Raw genomic sequence first — 8,874 nt, 5'->3', positions numbered from 1 at the left:
CACTAAATTGTTACCGTCTATCATCAAGTTCTGGTGTGAAAGGACATTGCTTCTTGGTGCCTTTAGAGCTTGATAATGATGATGGTAATGGTGATGATGATGGCAATAATGATGGTGATGATGATGGCGATGATGATGGTGATGATGGCGATGATGGCGATGATGATGGCGATAATGATGGCGATGATTATGGTGATGGTGATGGCGGTAATGATGGCGATGATGATGGTGATGGTGATGGCGATATTAATGGTGATGATGATGGTGACAATGATGGCGATAATGATGGTGATGATGATGGCGATAATGATGGTGATGATGATGGTGATGATGATGGCGATAATGATGGTGATGATGATGGTGATGATGATGGCGACAATGATGGTGATGATGATACAATGGTGACAATAACAGTTGATAGTTATTACTGTTATCAATATTATCAATTTTCGTAATCATCATATTTTAAGCTATGATAATGAAAGTAGGATTAATGATAACAGTAATGGCGGTTATCATCATGATTATCATTATTATCATCGGTATGACTCTGAGTGTTTTAATCATAATTGGGAATCATGAATATTAGAGTTATCATTGCTGATGATGTCGTTTTTTTATTAACATTAGAATGACATCAAATGATATTATTGTCTTATCAATCTAAGCGGTCGAGCCTCTTCAATCTAAACATCCACTCTTCTTGCGAATCGGCTTGTCATGATTTCAAGGTTTTATGTTTCAATTCTCTTAACAACGACGCCAGAAAGGATATACGCTTCTATTTGTCATTCAGATCTGGTTTTGAGCTCACTCAGACAGTAAAAGGAACACTTAAAGGGGATGACTAGTAACTGATCAGTCGGAATCAGTGGGAATGCTGGGGGATGATTGTTCCAATTCTTGTGTCATTCATTTAAGAGTACATTATATATCTATTGTTGGGTGAAAATTATTTGCTTCAGAACGGTCTCATATTCAAGTACAATGTAATGTGCAGTTCAATGTTTCCAGGTTAGCATGCCTGTACAGTGACGGGGCATTAAACTGCACATTACTTGAATATGAGACCGTTCTGAAGCAAATAATTTTCACACAACAATAGATATACAATGTACTCTTAAATGAATCCCACAAGAATTGGAACAATCATCCCCGAGCATTTCCACTGATTCCCACTGATCAGTTACTGGCCATCTCCTTTAATTCTTCTTCTGAAATGACAAGTCGTTTCCCAATTTCCCTTCAGTGTTATCAAGTGCAAGATTACAAAGAAAGTGTCTCCTTTGAAAATGTTTCGGGTTTTTTTTTTTTTTTTCAGAACCCTGGCGAGCAGGTCCCAGGGTAAAACACATAATATTTTCCGGGGAAACTGACAAATTTTTCCAAAGAGTATCTACATCTCCCCGTCAGTTCTCTAAAATGGACCAATATTCTCATGGAAGTTCTCGGCTAGTATCTCATTGGAATTTGTGCACATAACCTGAAATTTCCGCGATTTCGTTCGTTTATCTGTTTCTTTGTTTCTTGATTTTCCATTGATAATTAATTGCTATCACAAAAATTTATCTCACAATTACGTCATATATTAGACGGAGCGAGAAAAATTGATGAAAAAAAAAATGATACTCTAAAGGTATTTGATACCACGTTTATATTGCGGTTTAAGAATGTCCTTTTTTGACAGTATAAGAAAAAAAAAATGTCAACACTAGCATATTTCACTCAGTTTGAAAATTCTGAGAGATCATCTAAAGTATCTTCCATACAGTTTCATAGAATGAAAAGTAGTAAATGAAAAGAACATATCGAATTGAAATACATACAATCATACCGTCACTGATGTCAATATATATATATATATATATATATATATATATATATATATTCATTCATTCATTTCAGTTTATTCATATATATATATATATATATATATATATATATATATATATAATGTTCATCTTGGAATTTTCCACGTGTTGGACTTCGAATGTTGTAATTATTAGAAGAAAGAGTCTCAAGTACGCCATGGATCCAACGATTACACAAAAATTTTATTACAAAATTTTCGGTCTGCCTCAGACCTTCGTCAGTGCAAAGACAATGATGGACAATGATAAACATGAATCATAACAACAATGCTATGCGCGTCATATAATTTATTATATACATGTTCAATGGCAGTTTACGCAATGGAGACACGAAAATTGTCTCCTTAATGACCAGTTGTCTCCCTAATGAAGACACTTCCCCCAATATGTCTCCCTAAGGTGCCAACTAGGGATATATATATATATATATATATATATATATATACAATTTTTATTTTTACAGTAAACAGATGCTCTAATAACTAGTTGTATTATTAGCTCATTCCTTTTAATTTCTTCTCCATTTGTAATCAATGCTTTATATGCGTCTTTTCTTCGAAGTTTATCTACGAAAAAAATAGAGTCGCTAAAGTCTATTATTACAAGGACGTATATAAAGCTATGTATTTTTATAAAGAGTATATATAGCATAGTATGATTCAAACAAGCACTTGAAACTTTTGTTGAGTCTGAGTTCAGTATTCATTGAGATTTCACTTTCTACCATACCCCCATACGTATCAGCGCTCTCCTTGACAACGCAGCTCCAGGGCAACGCACTACGCGCATGACGCGCATAGCATTGTTGTTATGATTCATGTTTATCATTGTCCATCATTGTCTTTGCACTGACGAAGGTCTGAGGCAGACCGAAAATTTTGTAATAAAATTTTTGTGTAATCGTTGGATCCATGGCGTACTTGAGACTCTTTCTTCTAATTATATATATATATATATATATATATATATATATATATATATATATATATATATCATATATCTTATACATATATATATATATTACATATCTACATGTCAACTGCACGATATTTGAATCATTATCCTCAGCTTTCCATGTACGATATATTCATACCTAATTCATTTATATTCATGCATTATTGACACTACGTATGTAGTACTGATTTCTTTCCTGATTCTGATTTGTTTTGACCTCGTTTATTTGCTAGACTGCCGGAATCAAGGCCACCAATTGAAGGCCGAAATCCTAGCCAAATGAAAAGTGCGGGTAAGCCACTTCATCTGACGTATACCCTTTATTTGCTTATTATATCCGTTTCTTTTCGAACCTGAGAGTATTCGCGCTGAAGCATTTGTCTTACTGCATTTTTTAAAAATGGGACAGAGAATAACAAAATATGTGATTATTAAATGATAGCCAACATTTATGTCTTCGTGTATCAAGTGTATTACTGACGTAATCTCCTTTTTTTCGAACAATATTCATTCACTACCATTCAAATGATACCAGAAACATCAATTCAATTTGGTATTACTGTACAACGTAACACAGTGATTTCTTTAACAAAGGTAGCTATGGGGACATACATTTCATTTTTTTTTAGTATATATAACAAGTGAAATGACAATAGTACAGCAAGTAACCAACGAGAAATGGAAGTATTATATGCAGTGTATCCTAATCTAAGCCCTTCAAAAAAAAAGGACACTTCTCCTTGGTTACCCTTCCTAACAACGTACCTTTAAACGGGGTCATCCCACTAGACTGACACCCACGAGTCATATAACCCATGAGTTCGACATAAAAAACAGGTCCATGAGTCATACAGCTCACGAGTCATACAGGCAAGGAGTTCGACACTAGGCAAATAAAGCCCATGAGTTCGACACTAGGTAAGAACAGCCCACGAGTTCGTCAGATACAACACGGGGCTTAATGTGTTGGTCTCGTGGGCCTTGTTAGCTTAGTGTCTAACTCATGGGCTGTACGCCTCGTGAGCTGTATAACTCATGGGCTGCATGACTTGTGAGCTGTATGACTTGTGAGCTGTATGACTCGTGGGCTGTATGACTCGTGAGTGTCGGTCTCGTGACGTGCAGCCCTTTAAACTACCCAAAAGCATCAAACTCCCTCCATATTCACATCTCCCCTCCCGGTTAAAATCCAGCCCATTATTATCAGCTGAAAGTACCTTACTGAACGTACGATGTATATACACACACACACACACACACACACACACATCTGGATTAATTGAAGCATTACACATATTTTAAGGGAAGTATCCGGAAGCATCTACTTACGTCGAACTGAAAACAACTGATATGATTAAAATGAAAATATTCAAACATTGGCTCATTTCTTATACGCGCACAAATACACGCTTTCATGTTCTCGATATTTCTGACAATATGAACAGAAAATCGGCTTTTTGGCATTATTCACGCTTGACCCTTTAAAAACAAACTAGCAAAACTGTGAGTGCTCGTCCTGAAGCAGCCGATATGGTAATGTGAGTAAATAACACCGCAGCAATGGCGAGAAAAGCAAATATGAGTATACCCGGCCATGAGTTTGGCTTAAAAGGACGTGACATCGCTACCAAGCAATGCAGGAACGTCGAAGCGTAAACCGCACTGGCTCACTTTCCAAAGTTGAGGTGGACAAATTTAAATACCCAGTACCCGACAACGCGATACAGTGGCGACACTTTGAACAGTCTCCCTGAATCCCAATATACAAGAACCAAAGTTGGATCAATGAGCATTGATACGTCTATTTGAATAGATGCATACACAGACTATATATGACCTACATCAATATGATTATTTCTCTATCTATTTTATATTTACATATGAATATATACATGCATAACATATACATGTGTAGTTTTGTACTATGGTACATACATATAAAAATGTATGATATAATTATATACTCATCTTATACAGTATTCACATGGAACCACCTCGAAACGTCACTGTGCTCTCTGACAAAGTAAGGTAAAATATAACTATTATGTTCATAAAGCTTTTATTGTTCTTATTACGGTTAGGAGATTTAAGGTCAACTGCAGAAAAGGAAAACACTCATTGTATGGTGTGAATGTGGTTTTATTAATGTACGGTAAAAAAAAAAAGTGCTTCCAGAATCAACATCATTTTTATTATTTGTGCACATGTTCAAATAATTAGAATTAATGTGCTAATAAACGACAGTAAAATAACTAGAATTAATGTGCTAATTAACGACAGTAAAATAATTAGAATTAATGTGCTAATCAACGACAGTACGTTGATAATGCTGCAGTTGGGTCTTTAGTTGATTGAGTTGATAATGTTGTCAGCAATGAATGTTACCTTCTCAAAAAGATTCACCTCAGCGAGAGAGTGAAGTCTTGTGTGACGACGTTCATGTTTCGTTATGTTTTTCCTCAATACAGTAAAGGATAGAACATAAAATTGTTAGACAAATAGATCATTATGAGTTTCAAAAAAAAAAGAAAAATGGAATAAATAATAAATCACAACATTTATATAGCGCGTTATTACATAAAATGTCTCTAAGCGCTATGGGAAAAAGAAAACAATAGAATGGGAAGAAGAGGAAAGGAAAGAGAGAAAGAAGAAGAAGGTACAGTTTCAGAAACGGTATAAGACATGAGACACAGTCATAATACTACTCAATAAACAAATACGTTTTTAACATGGATTTAAATTTGTCTACTGAGTCTGTTTGTTTCAAGCATTCAGGTAAACTGTTCCAGAGTTGAGGTGATGCTGACAGAAAAGCTCTAGAACCATACGATTGTGTGTTGACAGGAGGAGGTATTAAAAGTGATTTGTTGTTAGACCGCAAGTTCCGGGAGGGTAGGTATTCAGTTATCAACTGTTGAAGATAAACAGGTGCAATATTTCGCAAACATTTAAAAGTTAACAAAAGAATCTTGAAGTTAATTAACAAATGAAATAGTAAGCACTTAATATTTCATTAATGGAATAGCTAACGTAGCAATTTGTCCTTTTTTGTCATTCGCAATTTGTCAACGAAGCGCACCCGACAATTTCGGTGCTCCTTGGCGGATGACGAACGAGATGTCGTGGACAAGGATGCAACCGAAACACAGGAAGTCGTCCAAGAGGGTTCGGTGCTCTACGAGAATGCTTTCGTCGGCCATGTCGTGGTCCAAGGCGGTCCTTCCGACTGTCCCAAGCAAGGTCCTTCTGAAGAATCACATCCTGCGAAAGACAAAGGTGTAGGACAACCAACAGGAGTATAACGAGTTCTTTGACGATACACCACCTGGCACGGCGTACGCCCACACCGATCGTGAAGCACAGACAGACAGGAATGAGGATAATGCGGATGGGCACGAGAATGCTGTTGGAAGATACGGCGTGCTTGTTCAATCGAGCTCGGTCGAAACACCAGAGAGGTACGACACCTTGAAGAGGAGCTTCTCAAGAGATGGCGAGATGACCAGTGGGTATGGTTCACTTTCGGCACAATCTTCTCAGGGGAACAGTGAGAGGTCTACAGATGAATTGACTACGTCGGAACATTCCAGCAATGCGTACGACAGTGTTGATAGATGTTTAGCGACTATGAGCAAACCTAAATCAAAAGGTCATCGACTTCAGCCTAGCAGTGCCATCTACGGTCACACTGAATCAAGCGAGGAGAGTGGGAACATTGTAAATGAAACCCCCAAAGACTCCAGCGATCTCTGCAGTGAACCACTCTACACAAACCATTAAGACATTCTAAACAATGGCGCCATCGACGACCGTGCGTAATCAATGCGAATGTGAGGGGCAGCTTCGGTTTCGATATTGGTATTACATTTTCTCACTCTTAGTGAGAAACAAGTTCAGGCAAACCGCAAGTTATGTTACACGGAAATGGCTCTGAAACCAAAGACTAAACACGTATTTATTCCGTCGCTATTCCCAAGACCTGCAATAATGACTCGGTATAGATGAGAAGGATGTATACGTCAACACTGTGCGCAGGGAAGTTTTGAGAACTACGATCGAAGAGAATAATGGAGCTTAGTCGGGCAGAAGATTAAAGAAATAATGCTGACCAGTTCTATGAAGACGTGAAGACGTCTGAATTTATGTTGCTGTGCATCACAAAGCAAACAAAAAGTCGCACACCCTTATTCCATGTAAAGACTCAACAAAGCTTAAACGATTTAACCGAGTCAATCTTAAGTTTTTCATATTTTCTGAAAGAGGATTTCTACTTTGTTTTAAAGTTTGGGATCATAAACGAATGGGAGATTGTGTTTTTAGCAGTTTTTGTAGAACGCTTTTTTTCTATAATAGTGTGATTACATAATTAGGTCTTAGAGGCTCCTTTTCATTTCTTAAAAGCCCTTTACACACTTTTCCCTTTCAAATTTAATAAGTTTTGAACTGTTAGTACCACAGTAACTGTTTTGAAAGTAGGTATTTATCATGTTTAGAATGTGTTAACATAGCATGGGCAAAATTCGCTCAATCTGATATTCCTTCATTGTTACAGCTATGGAGTTTTACACCCTGTTTTTGTCCCATTCATTGCACAGAGCAATTAAGCGCTTAGAGAGACGCTATACTTTAAACCTCTTTCTCAGTACATACTTTCTTAGAGTGTGTGCATTCTTTTCAATATTAAGGTAATATTAGGTTAGTCCATTTGAATTGAGTTATACGTCATACGTCATACGTCTTTCAGAATATGCCCTTAACTAAAAAGAAAGAACGAAAAAAAAAAATGTCTGGCAACTTCTGGTTGGTTTTGTGGTTCAAGGTCACATATGGATAATGGTCGAGCAAAAACACACACACACACACACACAATTAAGCGAATTATTTGTTATTATGAAGGGCGCTTTAACGGCAGATTTTGGCGAGACTGGTCAGCTTCAAAGGAGACTTCCGGATAATTTTTCAGACTTTTGCATTTGAACACCTATATAAAGTGGTTATACTTGGTACAGAATTTTAAAATTTGTAGTGAATGGGATGACAAAATCCATGTACAAGGATGAATACATAGCAGCATATGCGTTAATGGGTGCTCAAGGAAGCAGAATAAAAGAAGAAAGTATGCATTGATTCTACACAGGTGAAACTGTAAAGAAAGTGGTATTGTAATTGAATTATTGCTACATTACTGGAATATGTGTGCCTCTTACGTCGTCATCCTACGACTTGTTGAGGGTATTCTTTTGAGGGTTTATCAGAGTATTGGTTTTCCTGCTTTAAGCCCACAATACAATCCACAAATCTATATATGGCACTACCAATTTATGTACTATTAAATGTGCGAACGTTAGTATCCCTATATATGCACTACTTGTACACTTGTACTTGAGTCGGTCCAAAGCTCAAAAGTGCGCGAAAGGCTTGCGCGCACACCGCGTGTGCTCTCATTGTAACAGAAAGCAGGAGTTTCAGATTGAGCAAGTGTTGAGGAAGACGATATCGTGGGGAAATTCAGACGCACTTTATTGATTTAGTGCTTATTTCATTATCGCCACATTGATAACAGTACACTTATCAAATTGCCACTATCAAAAGATATCAAGCGACCATTACTTCTTCCTAAAACTACTCTGTGACGACGCTTTCGGTAAGTTTGTGCGTAGGATATGAGTTCGTCTTTCTCCTTTTTCTTTCATCGCATGAAGTGCACACTACAGGTTATGTACTTTAGATTTGTGCGGTTGAACAGCGGGAAAAGTAATTTGAAACATGTTGATAACCCCCCCCCCCCCACGTTAATGAGATAGATATTATTTTACACACACTTGAAAGAGGACTTGTTCGACAAAAGAGCTTAAGATTCATTGTACGTTTTCATTGTTTAAGTTAGCGCATGGACAAGATGGCCAAATTGGTTTCGTATTACAGAGAATTCAAGTCCCATTTTAATGAAGTCTTCGGGAATGGTAATTTTCTTTCGCTAAATCGACATTTCGTTATAGCTGAGCTATATCGTATATAAAGATATATAGATAACGATTTGGAATTT

The sequence above is a fragment of the Diadema setosum genome, chromosome 22 (genome assembly GCF_964275005.1).
Source record: "Diadema setosum chromosome 22, eeDiaSeto1, whole genome shotgun sequence".
NCBI classification, from domain to species: Eukaryota; Metazoa; Echinodermata; class Echinoidea; order Diadematoida; family Diadematidae; genus Diadema; species Diadema setosum.
This window is presented reverse-complemented; position numbering follows the sequence as displayed.